The 20,695-nt window shown below is 36.7% G+C and overlaps 1 long non-coding RNA gene across 1 annotated transcript; it reads left to right on the top strand.

Annotated features, from left to right (window-relative positions):
- The first annotated feature begins 5,742 nt into the window (after positions 1-5,742).
- Positions 5,743-7,552, top strand: LOC125223465 (uncharacterized). The gene is made up of 2 exons (XR_007176719.2): positions 5,743-7,128; positions 7,278-7,552. It is a non-coding gene; the product is annotated as an uncharacterized LOC125223465 (long non-coding RNA).
- The last annotated feature ends 13,143 nt before the right edge of the window (positions 7,553-20,695 follow it).

Here is a 20,695-nt window from a genome sequence, read left to right as displayed (position 1 = left end):
CCCTAATGAGAGCTGCGTGTACAATAAGGTTGAGAAGGGGAATGTGGTGTTCTTAGTTTTATATGTAGATGACATTCTTCTAATTGGAAAAAATAAAAAGATGTTGTCATCAGTACGAATATGGTTGTCAAACCAGTTCGAGATGAAGGATATGGGAGACGCGGGACACATTCTAGGTATCAAGGTCCTACGGGACTGTGAGAAAAGGATGTTGTGCTTATCTCAAGAGCCCTACATCGACACTGTACTTAGCCGTTTTAGCATGCAAGATGCCAAGAAAGGTTTCTTACCTTTTAAACATGACATCCATTTATCTCAATAGATGTGTCCTAAGACAGCATCTGAGATAGCAGAGATGATAAGGATACCATACGCTTCGGCAGTTGGTAGTCTCATGTATGCTATGCTTTGTACAAGGCCTGATATTTGCTTTGCTGTTGGCATGGTAGCAAGATATCAGTCAAATCCTGGCCAAGGACATTGGACTGCAGTAAAGAACATACTCAAGTACCTTAAACGGACTAAGGACTATGTTCTAGTTTACAAAGCAGCCGAGCTATGCCCTTTGGGATATACTGATTCAGACTTTCAAGCTGATCAAGACTCGAGGAAATCTACTTCTGGTTATGTGTTTACCTTAGGAGGTGGAGCCGTAATTTGGAAGAGTGTAAAGCAGAAATGCATTGCACACTCTACCATGGAAGCTGAATATGTGGCCGCTTCGGAGGCTGCAAAGGAGGCTGTATGGCTCAAGAACTTTCTTATGGACTTAGGTGTGGTTACGAATCTGCCCAAGAGCATCACCATTTATTGTGACAATTCTGGTGCTGTGGCAAATTCGAAGGAACCAAGAGCTCACAAAGCGAGCAAACACATTGAGAGGAAGTATCATATCATCAGAGATATAGTGCAGAGAGGAGACATACAAGTGGTCAAGATTGCGCCAGAGAACAACCTGGCAGATCCCTTCACTAAGGCATTGGCGGTCAAACCGTTCGAACGCCATGTAAAAGGAATAGGAGTTCGACTCGCTCGAGACCTCAAATCGCTTTCAGTATAAGTGGGAGAATTAGACGTAGTGCACATTTTTTTGTATACTCGAAAGCTGTTTTGAGTATAAGTGGAGATTGTTAGAGTTTGTATACTAGAAATCACCTTTCGAGTGATTGAATACTGTTAAAACTCTTATATTATTTTTCAAAGGAATAAACAGATTATTTTTGTCATAATGTTGTTATGTTTTACATTTAATGGATGTTTATTGCATATCTAAATGTATAAGTAACTTAACAAAGTCTAAGTCTTTGTTTTGGTAGACCGGTTGTGGGCGTCGTTCACTTTAAGGTAACACGATCAGTTCTAAACAAAGAAAAAGAATAATTTCACAACCTAGATAGGCTTAGACTACCTATCGTGAAAGGTTGCAATGTCAGTCCGATTATTTCTAAGCCTTACTGAAATAAGATGACGTTGGTGTGGTATAGCACTGAATTGATCTAACAGCGAGACAGTCTTTATGCTATCTACTGAAAGACGAGGTCTCGTAAATTATTTCTCAATCAATGTACGTTAGCATTGAGCATACAGTATTGATTATGCACTACTTTGACTTACCAAATGGTGCAGGTTTTTTGCAACCCAATAAGCCTGGTATATTGGGTAGTGGTGATTAATATCTAGCGGTGCTAGGATTGCTATTATGTTGAATCATGCGCGAGATGAGTCTCGTTTGATAACATCCTCAAGAGAAGCTTGAAATAAGGTTTTATTATTCGGAACCTAGCTAGTTGGAGTTTAATTACTCTATGAATAATAAATAAGATTTTCTTGTTGAGTCCTCTCTTGGAATAAATAAGATATTAATTAATTAAGTCCATAACAAACAATAATTAATTAATGGATGTTTCTATCTTAAGCGCGGGAAATAAATATAAAGTATTGGAAAACCGAAGTACTTATAATTTCAGATTTGGATGGGGAGTGCAGTATTACTTCTGTAGTGGCTGCTCGTAATATTCCAATTTTAAGCTTATATTAAATTGGGTTTAATTTAATTAGTAAAAAGCTAATTGGAGGAGCCCATATCCAAAGCCTTCCATAGATCCCTGTCTGGGCCCAATATGTGACTTATTATAAATAGGAGAATAAATGAGACATAAAATATTTTTTTATTTTTTCTCTAAAATTTTCGGCCCCCTACTCCTAGTAGTGGTCGAATTTTCTCTCCTTCGAGGGAACGGATTTCTGTCTTCTCTATATAAGTCCTAGTGCACTGGTGAGATTAGCCCACCCTAATATCAGTCCACAGTCTGAGAACCAGTCAGAAGATCCGTGGTTTTGTACTAAAGATCTTCACGTGGAGAAGGCGCTAGCTATCTTCGATTCTTTGGAGAATCAACAAGGTATAATGGCTAAACCTTAGAAAAGCATGTTTTAGGTTTCAATTAATTTAAAGCATGTTATTATTTGAGTTATGAGCATGATACATGTGATAATTACGCGAATAGATTTTGTCTAAATAATCCGCTAAATAGATCGAAATTATTATGTAATTGATTTATGTGAGCGCTTCCGATGCCAACCTCTTCACCCTAATCAATCGTGACGATGCGAAGCGACTCCACAACAAAATTAATAAAAACCGAACCGAACAACTCGGTAAAGAGTTGGGCGTTCACAAAAACGGGAACGCCGGTAAGGGTGCCGTTGACAGTGTTGAGGATGGGGCAGACTGTGGAATTGAGAGGAAGGTTAGTGACGACGTTACATGGTAGGACTGTGCTGATGACAGGGCCCAACGTGCCAAGTAATTTGGCAAAGCGAGGTTAAAAACACCAATGGAGTTGGTGACGCCCTGGGCGAGCGTCATCACGCTTCCCAGGAGAGTAGTGCAGTTCAGACTCTCCGCCACTCCTGGGATCCCTACCGACCCAGCGGGGCAGTTTCCGCTGGATGTGCAAGAGGAGTCGCGGTGACCAAGAGGAGGAGAGCCACCACAAGCAAGGCCAGGGATTGCTTGTAACCCATTGTAACTTGTTTCTTTGCTATGAGCAAATCTTTAATTATGTTACTGTTTTGATTTAAATGTTGAATTTGAAACTCATCTAAGTGTTGAATTTGAAAGTCGTCTGTTCATTATTGATTAGAGCAATTATATCATATCCAATGGCGGACGCAGAAATAAATCGTGGTAGGGGCTGAAATATATATACTCCTTCATCCGTGAATAATCGTCTCTTATTTCCATTTCCTGTACGTGTCGCGTATTGGTCTCATTTACTCTTTTATTTCGATAAGTAGACTCCACATTTCACTAACTCGTCTCAATCACAATTTATTATAGTAATATATGAAAATGTAACTCATAATGCACTAACTTTTTTTTTAATATATTTTTTAAGTACAGATTAAATCATAGTAAGACGATTAATCACATACAAAGGAGATACTACTCCTATTAAACAAAATATTCCAACTGAGTAATTCAAAATGTTGTCCTAAGTAGTTGTAAAAGAAGATAAATATTATTTGAGACAACTTCAAATTATTCAATATGAGCACTTTAAACTATAATTATAGGATGAAAACTCTAAACAAACATTTTTGAAACAAATAAATATTTGTATAATAGAATTGTAAAGAAATAAAAGGAAAAGAAAAGAAAATAAAAAAGTAAAGCAGTAAAAACCTTTATCCACTTAGTATTTAATTATTTATACAGCTACTGTATATTGAAATCAACTGACGCTACTTTCAAGGCCTTATTATTTCAAGTATATTTATAATTAAATATTTTAGAGGTCATCTTCTTCTCCAAAACAGCCGTAACAACCATCTTCTACAAATTTGATTTATCATATTTAACTCAACGACTTCAGCCCCTTCTCAACATTAATTTCACACAATTTAGTCTTCGAAAACCTTAATTTAGGAAGGACTTAAGACTGTTTTTTAAAAAATTTAAAAGATTTTAGCAATAGGATAAAAGGAAAAAAAAAAAAAATTAGAGAAGGGCTTAACCCCCTCCCAGGGCCTTACTGGGTCTGCCAGTGATCATATCAAAAAATAATGAATGCATGCCTTGTTATCTTTTACTTCAATATGCAAATAATTCTAAGCTACAAGTCAGCCTAATGTTGTACTCCTTCTGTTCTATGTTACTAGAGTTATTTTTTGTTAATTTGGGAAGTTTCAATATAATTAAGTTATTTCTATTTTTGACAAAATGGACTCTCCTCTCTTACTTTATTGTCTTTTACTTTATTCACCATCCACTTAAAAAATTATTCTTAATCTTCGTAACAAAAAGAAATGTCTCATTTAACAAGGAACAAAGGGAGGAAAATTCTACTATACAATAGTAGTAACATTTAATTTTAGCATTTCAACTTGTATCAAGTGCATTTTGTCAAACGTAAAAATCCTTTACTTCTTTCAAAAGTCCTACTATTCCTTAGAATACAAATATGTAGTATTTCTTATATGTATGTTTTACCAAGAATATATTCAGCACTAGACGACCAGCATACATGTAGTAGTACATTTTATGCAGTTGTTGTAAATATATATGACTTTCTTTATAACCTTCACCATTACATGTTGTTGGATGATCTCAAGTATAAACGACCGACACCCTTATTTATATTTTCTAACACCAACCCTATATATATTCTCTTAGAATTCTTGACAAAAATCCCTTTTTTGACAAGTGTCCTTACTTGGACACTCCTCAAATATTGTCACGACCGCATTTTGCTAAGGATAGCGAAAGCGGGTAAACCGCGACTAATGGGAGGGATTAAAGAAGCGGGGGAAAGAAAAGGGCTGGAACTTGAGAATTCGTCATTCATCATTCATCGTTCATCATTCATCATTCATCATTCATCATTAATCATTCATCATTCATTCCAGTCAAGTGTCGCTCCATCGGTCACCCATCATTCCATGACAATCCAATGACAATCATCAAAGCAAAACATTTATGGTATGACAACAATTTGAAAAGAATCATAGCTCCATTTTAAGAAAATATGATTTTTCATAATTTCACAAGTATTTGATTTATATCCACACTAGTGTGCTGGATAAAGAAAGCCCACCTGATATGCTTATTCTTCAATTCAATTATTCGCCTTGACCTCACTTGCCCTTTGAGCATTTTATCCTTTAAAAATAAATAGCGCGACGCGCTAATTAGTATTCGAACTATTTCTCCTTAGAAAGAATGCATGTACCCTATGGCATAGCACCTATATCCTTAGTCTTGTCTCATAGGATCTCTAGTCCTTTCTCGGGCTTCATTAAGTTGTAGGATTTATTTGTCCACTTAAACTAAATTCGGAGAAGTTCAATATCTTTAAAATAATTACTTGAGCATTTAATATGGATTCTTGGAAAATTCTTTCTTAAATCTTTTCCTTGAATTTTCTTAAGGCCGCCCATGGCGTCGCAGGGCGTCACCGTTCGGCCCTTCGCATCTCCATCTTCGTCACTTTCCATCTTTGGGAACTTACTAAATTATTCGGGAATTAATTAATTGAGCTCCAACTTAATCCTTAAATAAATTCCAACCCAACATAAATAATTCTCGGCCCAAATCATGAGTTACTTACTGGCCCTATTCTTTAATTTCAGCTCATGTGTAGGATTAATTCTTTTGGCCCAATTGAAAATTAGTAGTGGCCCATCAAAATTTAATGAGGACCCAAATATACTCCTTTCCTTATCCATCGGCATTTCTCCCCCAAATCACCTTCATTCTTCCCAAATGAAATCCCTAAGTTAGGAAATCAGCGGCACCTCCTCATTCTCTCTCACGCCTCCTCCGGCGAAAACTACACCGCTCCGCCTCCTTTCTCAGTTTCCCCTTCTCGACTCATCCTCAAATTTGATTCTGGGATCCTAGATCGAAGACTTCGAGAGGCAGCGCCTCCTTTCTCCCTTCTCCAGCGAAGATCGTCGGTACCCCGACGGGAACTCGGAGTTCCGCCGCGTGCTGGTTCTCGCACCAACCTCTACTTCGCGTCGCGGGCAGAAGCTCCTCTGCGTCGCGGCTCTCCGTCGCTGCTGCCAGCGACCTGCATTGCTCTCTGCGTTGATTTCTCTATCCGGTGAAGTACCGGTTAGGGAGAAGGCGTCGCCTCTCCCTCCGTCGGTTTCCCTCTCTCGCTCGGCGAAATCACCGACAGAGAAGTGTCGCTCCTCCATGAGCAGTCGTCTCGTTCTGCCGCTCGCGTCCGCCCCTGGTCGCTCGGCACCGCTGCCGGAGTCCGGCGGAGGCCGTCGCTGCTCCTCAAGGCTCCTGCTACTGCTGCTGCTGTTCGGGCGAGACTCAAGGCGCGTCACCGTCGTTCGTGCTATTGCTCCAGCGGCGTCGCCGCTTCCTCGCAATAAAGCTAAGTCTTCTTTCCCCCTAACCCCTTAATTATTCTGATTTGCTTTGTTGTTCTACTTGAAGGCAGTAGAGGAATTGTTTTATATCACGATGTTCTAAAGTTTTGATCTTGGGAAACAATTAGCTCACTGGAATGAGCTCTTGGTAGGGGAGTTACTTGACATGTTTATACTTGATATTTGGGCAGTAGCTATGGCAACTGATTATTCGTTGATCCTATCGCTATGATTTGTCCTACGTGAGCATGCTGCCTATGATTCTAAGTTCTGGAAATTTCGTGGCGTTCTAACGTGATGCCGAGAATGGTATCGAGGGGATTACCTTAACGTAGTTGAATCCTCCTCGGTGGTGGCTGTCCTTGCCGTCACCACTCGCTGCCCCTCTCCCTCTTCCTTCGCTGCTCTCCTTATGGTGTTGTGTGGAATTGTGATGATGAAAGTGATGGTGGAGGAGGTGAGGAGATGGCTCCTATATAGTGCTAAGCTATTGGAAGCTAGGTTTGAGACTTGGAGCCAAAGGCTCCTATTTTGGGCTTGCTAGCTCTCTTACTTTCGAGCTTGATGACTGTGAGATTCTTGCCGTTTTGGTGATGGTGGCTGATCTTCTTGGCTGATTTCTCGGCCTTGATCGACGGGGAGATGAGAGTTTGTCTCATCTTCTACTTTTGGGCTTGTGTAGGAGCTCGCTCTCCAATGCCCCCTTGTCTCGACTCCCTTTTGATGTTAGAAGAGATGGTGACCAAGATTTTCTTACCTCATGCTCTATCTTGTAGCTCTTCTAGCTATATTACCCATTAAATGTTCCATCTCTTTATTTAGCTTGTGCTTCCCTCTCTCTTTACTTGTGTGCACTTTCTAACCCCAATTTGGTGTAAACTTTGTAGGTACATGGAGGCATTCTTGGAGCTTGTGGAGGCCGAAAATCGAGAATGATGGGAATGAGGGAAACACTTAGATTTAGTTGCTCTATTTGGCTAGTATCCGAATATTGTAGTTTGGCATCTTTGAAATGCTAAGTTGTAGCTTCCACTTTTGTATTTTCTAAATGTAACTATTATGTAGCAAAATCTCACACCTCTCAATAAGATTGTATAGTCCTTTTCCATTGTGTAGCCCTTTACCATTAATCTCTTCAATATATGTAAATCCTCTTCATAAAGTATTGTGCTAGTTTATTCTCTTTTTCTTCTTCCAATAATTGTAGTTTACAAACTTAAATTTCTTGCACTTTAATTCCAATCGTCCTTTCGTAAATTTTTTTTTATACTCTAAAACTAGTGCACGAAAACTCGGGATGTTACAAATATCTTGGCATATACTTTATACTATGTATTATAAGAAATTATATTTTATTTCATTTTATGTGTAGGAAATGATAAGTGTATCGTGCTGCTACTCGGATATTCATCGGACAAAAGGTTCATCAAGACTTGCACGATTCTGAACCAACTCCTTAAGAATCAAAAGTTTATTTAATTGCATGTACTTGGACATTACATCTCTAGTTTGGGATTATTATTATATAACTATTGTGCTTACTCGAGTTCTTGACGATGCTTCGATTACTCCTAAATCATAACAAATCAACTCAATGAAAAGTTTTACATGTTCGGCTCTAATGAATATTCCACAAAGAATTTCATATAAATTCTTTAAGACACTATTTTCATGATTATAAAAGCTTTATAAGGACTGGGTTGTCACATGTATGAATGTGTTCAATCTTATAAATATTTGGAATTTCAATTTATAACTTTTAATATAGATTTGAAATTGTGGATTGGGAGGAATTGAAATTGAAGGCCCCAATTTCAATTCGAGGCTAATTCCATGATACCGTTTTTCTATATAATTTTTAGATTCATATCAAAAGAGGAATAATTGAGCACATTCACGCTATATTTTGCAATTTATTTTCTTATTCATGACATCTTAAACACCTTCACAACAAAACAATAAATGGGACCGATGACCGAGTTTCCGACTGCAAATTGAAGAACGGGAATGCCAATAAGGGTGCCATTGACGGTGTTGAGGATGGGACAGACGATGGAATTGAGAGGAAGGTTAACGACTACTTTAAATGGCGAGACATGGCCGATCAAGGACGGTGTATTACTCAAACGAAAGCTAAAAATTCTGGTGGAGTTGGTGACGCCCTGGCCAAGCGTCACCGCGCTGCCAAGAAGAGTGGTGATGTTCAGGCTCACCCTCACTCCAGGGATTCCTACTAACCCAGGGCCGCAGTTTCCGGTGGATGTGCACCGCTGATGATGCTGATGCCAATTGGAATAACCAGTTCAAGTTCGGGTCAACCACTCGGATTGTCGGGCTTTTTGACTGCATGTTATTCGGGTTATTAACTTTCAACCATAACCGTAACCCACTGATGGGTTTTCGGGCTATTCGGTCCAAAATTTTGAACATTTTGAAATAGTAAACGTTAAATACTCTTATTTTCAAAAATATCTCAAAACTTTAAATGGATATAAATATCTCGATCTAAATTATTTTTTCGCATCTTACATCAAATTAAAGATAATTTTATAAGGATTCCAATGTGATCCTACATGCATATGTTTCGATGTCAAAAATTGAATTTTTTTTAATAAATTTTCATATTTTAATAAAGCAGGTAATATCAATATAGCTTACATAATATGTCAATATAATGTTTGCACATGTCAATACAAAATTGTGTTGACATTCTCATAGCTTCGTGTTGATATATTTTATACACTATATTGACATTGAGTTCATAAACCCTAAATTTGATAGTTGTTATTATCTTTTTAATATTAGAAAAGGAAAAACGAAATTATACATGACAAATTATAGACCACAAGTTTTCTAAAATCTTATGATCTTAAATTAGTTGTAGTTAACAATTAAATAATGAGTTAGCAATTGATCACATCCTATTTACAAAGTTTACAACAAAAACAAAGTTTTTTACATCAATTGTGGGACGTACCAAAATGGCAAAATGTGACTCTTATTGTGGGACGGATGAAGTATTATTATTATTATTATTATTATTATTATTATTATTAATATTATTAATAATATTATTATTATTATTATTCTTATTATTATTATTATTATATTTGTAGTTGTTGTTATTGTTATTGATAGAATAGAACTTTAAACCTTTATAATTAATTTCAATGAGACTTTTTAAAATCGATCTAATGCTATTTTTTATTCGAATAATAATATTACTCTATATCTAACTAAATCCGTTATATTTAGTTGTGAATTTTATGTGAGTAAAATAACCAAAGTATACTTTTATATTTAAAGTATCGTGTTTGTATAACACTGCCTTCTACACTCATAGAACTCTTGTCATTGCAATACGGTACTTGGTGTGAGATTAATTTCATACTCAACAACGACTATCCCACTAGCTAGCACAAGTGTTTCGAATGTGCGGTCTCCTCACTTACACGCTCCCTAACAAATTACTTGGGCTCACACATCTCAAAATCTCCTCAACCCATACATGCTTAACCTTGAAGATCTTATGAGATTTAGATGCATGTAATTAGGTGGTACAGTAGCACCAATAAATTTTTTAATCCCTCCTCGAATATGTATCTGCATATTCTTGGAATTCCTCTTTTTTAGATGTATTTCGGTTCATTCATATCCTCCCTGCTTCCAAAGTACGTAGGACTCGATCCTTGCCGTGCCTCTGCACTGACAATCTACTCTTGCCCCAATGTTATAAAATATCATTTTCATTGATCGTTGTGATTATATAGTGTGTGGTAAAATTGATAATAATAATATAATGATATTCTTAATCTTTGGTTCATAAGATTGTTTTTAATTCGGTAAAAACACATATTCAAATTTTATAGCAATTGAAAATTACTGTACAAAATCGTTGAATCCTAACTAAGCTTTCAACTTTGATTTCGATTCTTGAATTATAGTCTTCAATGCTTTCGCAGTTTCATATCCAAATAATAAGTGTTGCATGCAATCATTGTAGTTGTTTGTAAATCAAAATGCATATACAAAAAAAATATCTTCTCCATGATTTATTTATCATAGGACTTAAACCTATACAAAATGAAGCATCAAAACAAGCTATAATATTATATGCAATCATATAAGCATGCTTAGTGCTTGTTTATCTACGGACATTTAATGTTAAAATTCTAATATCTTGTCCCACATCGGCTTGGTAACGATCCTAGCTCACCTATATAAGTGTGGATAACCCTCCCTCTTATGAGGCCTTTTAAGGGGTGAGTAGCTCATTTCTAATATGGTATCAGAGCAGGGCCCAAGTCGATGATGGTTTATCTTTTTATCTCTTCTCTTGCCTACCCACGTGATGGAAGTCCGATGTGTCATTCCGACCCACACGTGAAGGGGCGTGTTAGGCGTGTTAAATTCTCCAAATCCTTGCCCCACATCGGCTTGGTGATGATCCTAGCTTCTCTATATAAGTGTGGATAACCCTGCCCCTTATGAGGCCTTTTAAGGGGGTGAGTGGCCCATTTCAAATATAGTATCAGAGCGGGCCCAAGCCGATGATGGATTTATCTCTCTATCTCTTCTCTTGCCTATCCACGTGATGGAAGTCCGATGTGTCATTCCGGCCTACACGTGAGGGAGCGTGTTAAAATTCTAATATCTTGTCCCACATCGGCTTGGTAGCGACCCTAGCTCACCTATATAAGTGTGGATAACCCTTCCCCTTATGAGGCCTTTTAAGGGGTGAGTGATCCATTTCTAATATTTTATTTTATTAGTTGGTGAGTAAATAGTAAAGAGTAATATCCCACCCCTTAATTGTAGCTTTGATACGGATATATCTATAGAATTTTATAAATAGGAGTATTTGTATCCTTCTCAATGAATCAGAAATACAATTATCCTATTTTATTTTTACGCTTTTACTTCAATTCGGTATTGTTCTTGTTTTAATTGACGGGCAAAGCTCATGCGACTACCTCGACTACCTTTTATTCCTCCGCCGATCGCAATCGCGACGTCGGAATCTTGTTAAGGGAATTATCCCTTACCGAGTTAATCATAGTCACAATAATATCAGAAATCTGACGGTACAACAAGCCAGAGAAGCGGGTCACAAGAACGGGAGCACCGGTAAGGGTGCCATTGACGGTGCTGAGGATGGGGCAGACTGTGGAATTGAGAGGAAGGCTAGCGACGGTGTTACATGGTATTTCTGTGTCGAAGACACGCTACAACGAAATGCCAAGTAAACTTGTGAGGTTAAACACACCAGTGGAGTTGGTGACGCCCTGGGAGAGCGTCACCACGATTCCCGAGAGAGTGGTGCAGTTTAGCCTCACTGCCACTCCTGGGATCCCTACCGCCCCAGGGGGGCAGTCTCCGCTGGGTGCGCAGCAGATTGTACCAGTGACCAAGCCAGTAGGATTCAGCAGTAATGTTTGGCCGTAGGTGAGGGGAGTCGCGGTGGCCAAGAGGAGGAGAGCCACCACAATCAAGGCCGGGGATTGCTTGTAACCCATTGCTTTGCTACCACCAAATCTTTAATTGTGTGTGTTTTGATTTGTTGTGTTTCAATCTATGGGAATGCACTACTATTTATAATGCTATTTTCTCTCCATTTTCATGTATTAGGAGTACTATTTACAATTTACATGTATGCGTTGAATTTGAAATTCGGTTATTCATTATTAAATGCTAATATTTTTTTCATCAAATGCATTTAGTCAAACAACGCAATAACAAAATGAGTTATTGGCAGCATTAGTGTTTATGTAAGACTTGCATTCTATATTTAGGCAATAGGCAATGCCAAATTTTATCCAATAATTGGATCTAAAGTATTTGTCAACTGGGCCGTCGCTTGTACAGGGTGTACTTTAGTTTTTCCCACGAACATTAAAATTGGCAAATAATGTCATGAACTTTACTTTGGGGTTTATTTTTCCCCACGAATGAAAAAATTCCCCAAAATAATATTATGATACGGAATTTTTTTTCGTAATTTCTCGACTACAATTTTGAGAGCTTCAAGTTTTTCAATCTTTGAAGATAGTTTTTCTTGTAGCACACCCTCTAAAATTGTTCTTCAATCTATTAAAATAACATGGATTTTTTCATTCATGTGAAAAAACAAACATGAGGTAAAGTTCGTGATATTATTTGCCAATTTTAAAGTTCGTGGGAAAAATCCAACTTTTTTAAAATTTTATGATATTAGATGTGAATATACCATCATTCTTTTATATCCACATCATATGTGTCTATGTCTCCAGCCATGAAATAATGTCTCAATGTGCTATTTTGGGACTTCCACAATTTTAAATCATACTTATTTTTGTCCATCTGAGGTACTGGACCAACATTCTACTAAATTCTTATACTCGTATTTCACAATAAATCTAATATTCCCCCTTTCCTAAAATAGAAATTCTTTCATTTTTGGTCTGTTTACTAAAAATAGAAAATTTTCATTTTAGGAAATAGAGCCCACAGTCTACTAACACGAATTCCACTACTTTTTCTGCTCATCTCTCTTACTTTAGCCATTTTTTCCTTCCTCTCTCTTAATATACCAATTTTATATTAAAACTCGTGTTGTTTTCAAAGTTCCTAATTTTAGGAAACATAGAGCGTATATAAAAGTGGACTTCACCATTTTTCCTTATGTTTCTTAAAACTCGTGTTAAGTCAGAGTGTAATTATAACAGAAGGAGTATTTTCTTAAATTTATTTCATTATGGACGGAGTATTTTCTTTAATTTATTTCATTACAGAAAGTTGAGTACTTTTCCTTAATTTATTTCATTACGAAAAAATATCAAAGTAACCCATACTAGTATTTACATTGAATCATGACTTCATTATTTTTTTTTCTTGACTACAGGTGTATCGATTTACATTGAATCATGACTTCATTATTATTATTTTTTGTTTGACTACAGGTGTATCGAACTCGCCTTTGGCACAATCCGACTAATCTTGTTCATCCGGGATAAAGGCAGAAAGTCTTCCAACAGGTGGTGAAGTTCGAATCCGTGACCTCAAGATCACCACAACTCCGCGCTGCCAACTGCGCTACAACTCGTTGGTCATGACTTCATTATTTCATCACGAAAAAATCTATTTAGTGAAATGAGAAATTCTAATTTTGTTTTCTAATTGGACTACAATTTGGGCCTTATATTTGCATCATTATTTCTTCCGCAAAATACTTTCTGGCCTTTAATCAAACTCACTGAATTAATATTTTAATTTATTTCTATTTAATTAGTTTATTTATTAAAATATTTAATAATGACTCTTATTTCTTACAAAAACTAAATTTTGGGGCGATTTTCAAAATCCCCAAAACTATTTAATTTCAGTAATTTATTTTATGTTCTCATATTATAAAAATTCGTTTTTCTTATATTTGCTTTATTTGCATTCCCAAGGCATACTAAAAATGACATTATTTTGACTAAAATATAATAATACACACAGGAAAATGTATAGTAAGTATTGATGAACTATTAATGTTGTGCTGACAAGAAATACAATTGGACATACTGGAATGTCATTCTTTTATGAGATAAATGCTAGAGTAGCAGGCGAGCTATTGTTTAACAACCAAGATAGAAAAAAAAAATATACAAAACCAACGCAAAAACTAATTAACTTCTTAGCCAAAACAAATGTTTTGAAACTCTTGATAGGTGATTTTATTCCTTGGACAAACTTTGGTTTGTAAATTGTTTTTATAATCCACTAAAAACACAGTCAAATTAATTTATATTTGAAAATTACTTTACAAAATCGTTGAATCCTAAGCTTTGAACTTTTATTTCGATTCTTAAATTATGGTCTTGAATGCTTTCACAGTTTCACATCCAAATAATAGGTGTTGCATGCAATTCATTGAAGTAGTCTTTGTAAATCGAATAGCATATACAAATAATCTTCTCCATGATTTATTTATCATAGGACTTAAACCTATACAAAATGAAGCATCAAAACAAGCTATAATAGTATATGCATGCATATAAGCATGCTTAGTGCTTGTTCATCTACGTACATTTTATTTTATTAGTTGGTGCATAAATGGAGAAGACTATTAGTATACCACTCCTTAACTAACCCTCACGATGCTAAACACCTGCACAACAAAATTAAAAATCGGACCGGGCAACCCGGTAAGGAGGGTGTTCAGAAGAATGGGAACGCCGGTAAGGGTGCCATTGACGGTGCTGAGGATGGGGCAGACTGTGGAATTGAGAGGAAGGTTAGCGACGACGTTACATGGTAGGATTGTGTTGATGACAGGGCCCAACGGGCCAAGTAAATTTGGCACAGTGAGGTTAAAAGCACCAGTGGCATTGGTGACGCCCTAGGCGAGCGTCACCACATTTCCCAGGAAAGTGGTGCAGTTCAGCCTCACCGTCACTCCTGGGATGTATCATTATAACAATAACTGATCAATCAAGTTAATCCAATACACTAAAATATCCAAAAATCCTCCCCTATTTTAGTGCAATCCTTGATTAACTAAAACAAGTCATCTCAAACATTCAAACTTTTGCATAAATGAAATATCGTAACGATTGAATTCCATATTAGTACATTACACATTCCAAATATTCGAATACCCCGGGTGTCTCTAAGGATTGAACCCTGGGAACTCACATTGAATACACGAAGATAATGTACACAAAAGTTTACATACGAATATGTTCTATCTTGACACTATATTTTACTAGCCTATATCCTTATCCTTCATAAACATGTCGAAACCAAGTCCCGCTTCTTGAAGCGGCTAAACTTCATGCTTATATAGATAGCTCCTTTATTCTTACACCTACATTTGCAATTTTTCAAAAGAACTATTAAGAATATATACATTCAACCTCCTTAACTTGTAGGTTCGAACACATACCTTGGGACGATTTTCAAATGTGTTCCAATCTTCAAATATTAAGTCTTCCACATTGAATTCTGCATCTAGTATCATACTAAATGGTAATTGGGTATCTTAATATCAAAGATTTGTGGTGGACTTTAATCCCATCCCTATAGCCGATTTGTACACAAGATCTCTACATAACCCTTTGGTTAAATGATCGGCTAAGTTATCATGAGTTCTCACAAACTCCACAGATATCACACCATCCATAATAAGTTCACGAATCATGCTATGTCTAACACCTAAGTGTCTTGACTTTCCATTATACACTTGACTATATGCCTTAGCCAAGGTAGCTGCACTATCACATCTGATAGATATAGGTGATATCGGTTTAGGCCACAATGGAATTTCATATATTAAATTTCTTAGCCATTCAGCCTCTTTACCAGTTGCTACTAATGCCACAAACTCCGATTCCATTGTTGAATTCGTGCTACAAGTTTGTTTCTTTGATGCCCAACATATAGCACCACCTCCAAGCCGGAATACCCAACCACTTGTGGAAGAATGATCTTCCATATTGGTGATCCAACTTGCATCCGAATAACCTTCAAGAACATAAGGAAATCCAGAATAAGTCAACCTATAATCCATGGTTCCTTTTAAGTACTTAAATACTCGATTCATTGCTTGCCAATGGATTAAACTTGGATTATGAGTATATCGACTCAATTTTCCAACTGCAAAGGCTATATCGGGTCTAGTACTAATCATAGCATACATTAGTAATCCAATAGCCTTTGAATATTCAAGCTGATTCATAGCAACTCCTTTATTAGGCACGAGTTTTGCACTAGGATCAAGGAGTCTTAACTGAAGAACAATCTTTGAAGTTTAATTTTTCCAACACCTTCTCAATATAATGTGATTGAGAAATGGAAATTCCTTGTTCTCCATGTGTGATCTTAATTCCAAGAATCAGATCAGCCTTCCCCATGTCTTTCATCTCGAACTTAGATGACAAAAGTTCCTTTGTTTTATCAACTTGATCTTGGTCAGTACCAAAGATCAACATGTCATGTACATATAGGCAAATGATAACTCCTTTACCGGTAGCATCAAATTTGCTATATACACACTTGTCTGCTTGGTTTAATACAAAACCATTCGACACACCACATCATCAAACTTTTGATGCCATTGCTTGGGGGCTTGCTTTAGTCCATAAAGAGATTTTACCAACTTACAAACCTTATGTTCATTACCAGGCATGACAAAGCCTTCTGGTTGTTTGATATAAATCTCTTCATTTAATTCACCATTCAAGAAGGCAGTCTTAACATCCATTTGGTGAATTACAAGATTATGTATAGCAGCAAGTGCTAACAATAATCTAATTGTGGAAATCCTAGCAACAAGAGCATAGGTATCAAAGTAGTCAATGCCTTCCTTTTGTCTAAAGCCTTGGATAACCAATTTGGCTTTATATTTGTCTATGCTTCCATCCACCTTCATCTTCGTTTTGAAGATCCATTTGCTATTTAAAGCTTCACAACCCGGTGGTAAATCCGTCAGTATCCAAGTACCATTTTGGATTATAGAATCCATCTCCTCTTGGATTGCCTCTTTCCAAAATGCAGAATCTCTTGAAGCCATAGCTTCTTTGTAGGTCCTTAGATCATCACCAATAGTAAAACAATATTGATATTGAAAATTAATTTCATTTCTTGATCCTTCAAGTAAGTACAATTGGAAATCATTTCCAAAAGACTTAGCTTTTCTTGCTCTACTACTTCTCCTAGCCTCAGGAGGTGTATCCATCACTTTTCTAGTTGCATCATCAGAGTTACTAGACCTTGCAATCATGCCTCCAGGTTTAGGTATAGACGTGAATCTATCCTCATTGCCAAATTCAGCATCCCTTGACTCAATAATAAAGTGCACAGATACATAGTCATTGGGTTCTAAGACATAAAACCTATAACAAATAGAATTTTGTGAATACCCCAGAAACACACAATCTATACCTCTTTGACCTATGGTTTTCATTTTAGGGTCAGTTAGTCTTACCACTACTCGACAACCCCAAACTCTGAGATAACTCAATTTTGGTGGTTTCTTATGCCAAAGTTCATAAGGGGTTATCTTATTCCTTTTATTAGGAACTCTATTCAACAAATAACAGGCTGTTAACATAGCCTCACTCCAAAATCCTTCACTTAGGCCATAATAACACAACATTGAATTAATCATTTCTTTCAACGTTCTATTCTTTCTTTCAGCTATACCATTTTGTTGTGGTGTATATGGAGCATTCGTTTGATGTACTATACCAGTCGATTCAAAATACGCTGGATCATAATACTCACCTCCCCTGTCAGTGCGAAGAGTTTTAATCTTCACACCATGACAAAGCTCTACACTTTCTTTAAAGATTTTAAATTTATCAAGAGCTTCATCTTTTGAATGACAGAGATAGACATGACAAAATCTAGTAGCATCATCAATAAAAGTAACTACATACCTTTTATTACCAAGTGATGGAGTTGAATGAAAATCACACAAATCACTATGTATAAGTTCTAAAACCTTAGTAACTTTATTGACATTCTTATTGAAAGGTTGTCTAGTTATTTTAGTTAACATGCAAGTTTTACACTTTTCATTGTTCAACTCGAATGCTGATATTAAACTCATTTTCGACATATCTTTCAATCTCTTATATGTACATGTCCAAGTCTAGCATGCCACAATTCTGATTTACTAATATGATTACTAATACTTGTAGAAGTCATGCAAACAGAATTATTAACAAAAGAGACATCTAGATTCAACCTAAACATGCCACATAGATAACCGAAACCAATAAAATTACCATGCCTTGACAGAATGTATTTGTCACTTTCTAACACTTGTTTATAACCACAATTATTCAATGCAATGCCAGATACTAGATTCTTATGAATACCAGGTACATATACAACGTTTTCTAATATTAAGGAATTTCCAGAAGTAAATACTAGGCTAACAGTTCCTATTCCCTTGATTGGTTCAGTTGCAACATTGCCCATTTTCAACGAAGATCCATCTTCAATTGGTTTAAAATCCTTGAACCATTGACGATCCTTGTATACATGACATGTTGCACCCGAATCAATCCATCATGACAGATCATCATCCTGCACATAAAATGCTTCAGAGATTATTGATGCATAATAATTCTCAACAGAATGATTATTAGGTAAAGAAAACGAACCTGATTGCTTTTCAGGATCCTTGGATCCACTTGAACCAGCCTCGTTTTTCCCTTTTCCTCCACCCTTTCCAGACGTACAATCCTTCTTGAAGTGCCTGGATTTGCCACACTTCCAGCAAGTCAATTTAGGCTTCTTATTTCCATCCTTACTGTTATACCCTTGAAACATCCGTTTCCCTTGAAACTTACGTTTCTCTTTACCAGCCTTTGAGGATTCACCCTCTTCCACCATGTTCACAGAAGAACCAACCATGTTTTTAGTATTACCAACAAAACTCTTTTCCATATCACGTATGAACTGTTCAATTTGGAAATCACTTCCAAGTTCGACCAAGTTCAATTCCTCCTTCTTGTGTTTCAGATTCTTTTTAAAATCCTTCCAAGAAGGTGGCAGTTTATCAATAATACTAGAGACAGAAATGGATTCATCCATTTTCATATCATATTGGGAAAACTGTCCCAACTTCCTCAACAATTCGTTGTATTGTTCCATGACAGGTCTCAAATCAACCATTTTATAGTTAAGAAAGTTACCAACAAGAAATTTCTTGCTAGAGGCATCTTCTGCCATATATTTGTCTTCGAGGGAATTCCACAATTCCTTAGCAGACTCAACATTTTGATACACATCAAATAGGGAATCAGACATACCGTTTAAGATGTGACCACGACATATGTAGTCATCGTTCTCCCACTTCATCCGCCTCCTCGTCTGTTTCAGAGTTTCATTTTCAACAGCCTCGGGTATGGGAGTACTCAGAACGTACACCACCTTGAGATTTGTCAGCATGAAATGCATCTTCTTTTGCCAGCGTCTGAAATCCTGGCCAGCAAACTTATCCAACTTCGCGAAACCTTTCGCTCCTTCCTTCATGCTTTGTTCGACATAATTGATTTGATCTTTGTTAGGGAGATTCAATATATAGAACAGAAAAAAGGATATCTGAAAGTCGTGATAATCACTTTCAGATCAAATCAATTTCGGTGGTTCTACCAAACTTATTTGATCGGATAAAATTCAGAGAAGTCAGAAAATTCATATGTGTATTCGAGATTATTGAACCAGAAGAATTGATCAGATTATGAAGAAGACGAACCAGTGTAGCTGCTGACGAAACAGTGCATCCGTTGAGAATATTAACCGAAAATAACTGATTTTCAAAAGATTTTCCGAAATTGCAAATTAGTCATTTGACTTTCAGAAATTATATTTTCGGATGCATTTTTGATACAGCAACTTTGTTGGTAATAAAAAATTATATTTTCGAAACAGCTCGACCCTAGCCAGGGGCTCTGCCCCTTGGACCCCGCTAGCCGGGGGCGCTGCCCCCGGACCCCCGTTCATCTATTAAGGAGCTTCGCCCCTAACATCATAATGAATTCAAATAAGCGTGCACTCCGCACCTCCATACTTAAATGATGTATCATTATAACAATAATTGATCAATCAAGTTAATCCAATTACACTAAAATATCCAACAACTGCCCCAGGCGTGCAGGTTCCGTTGGCTGTGCAGCAGATTGCACCAGTGACGAAGCCAGTAGGATTCCCTGGCAATTGGCCATAGGCAAGAGGAGCCGCGGTGGCCAAGAGGAGGAGAGCCACCACAATCAAGGTGGGGATTGCGTGTAACCCATTGCTTTGCTATCACCAAATCTTTAATTATGTTTCTGTTCTGATTTGTTGTGTTTCAATATAAGGGAATGCACTACTATTTATAGAGCATTTGCTCCCCCTTTCTTTTGGCATTAAATAAATCTTGTTGTATTATTTACATGTATGCGTTGAATTTGAAATTCATTTATTCATTATTAAATACTCTAATTATTCATATTTACTAATAATGGATGCATACTTTGATGGAGTATTTTTTCCATCAAATGCATTTTGTAAAACGTAGTAATACCAAGATGAGTTATTGGCAACATTAGTTCTCATGTGATAGCCTCCTATATTTAGGCAATAGGCGCTGCCAAATTTATCCAATAATTCAATCTTTGTATTGTCAACTGCTTCGTTGTTTGTACTTTAATTTATGCAAATCATTCTTGTATATCCTCATATGTTCATGTTTCGTGGTATTTAATTGTTACTCACTCCGGCCATGAAATAACGTCCCAATGTGCTATTTTTGGGACGTCCACAATTTTAAATCATACTTGTTTTTTTC

The sequence above is a fragment of the Salvia hispanica genome, chromosome 1 (genome assembly GCF_029641045.1).
Source record: "Salvia hispanica isolate PSC_SH4W2 chromosome 1, Shi_PSC_v1, whole genome shotgun sequence".
Lineage (NCBI taxonomy): Eukaryota > Viridiplantae > Streptophyta > Magnoliopsida > Lamiales > Lamiaceae > Salvia > Salvia hispanica.
Note: the sequence above shows the minus strand (reverse complement) of the source record. Positions and strands in the feature narration are given on the sequence as shown.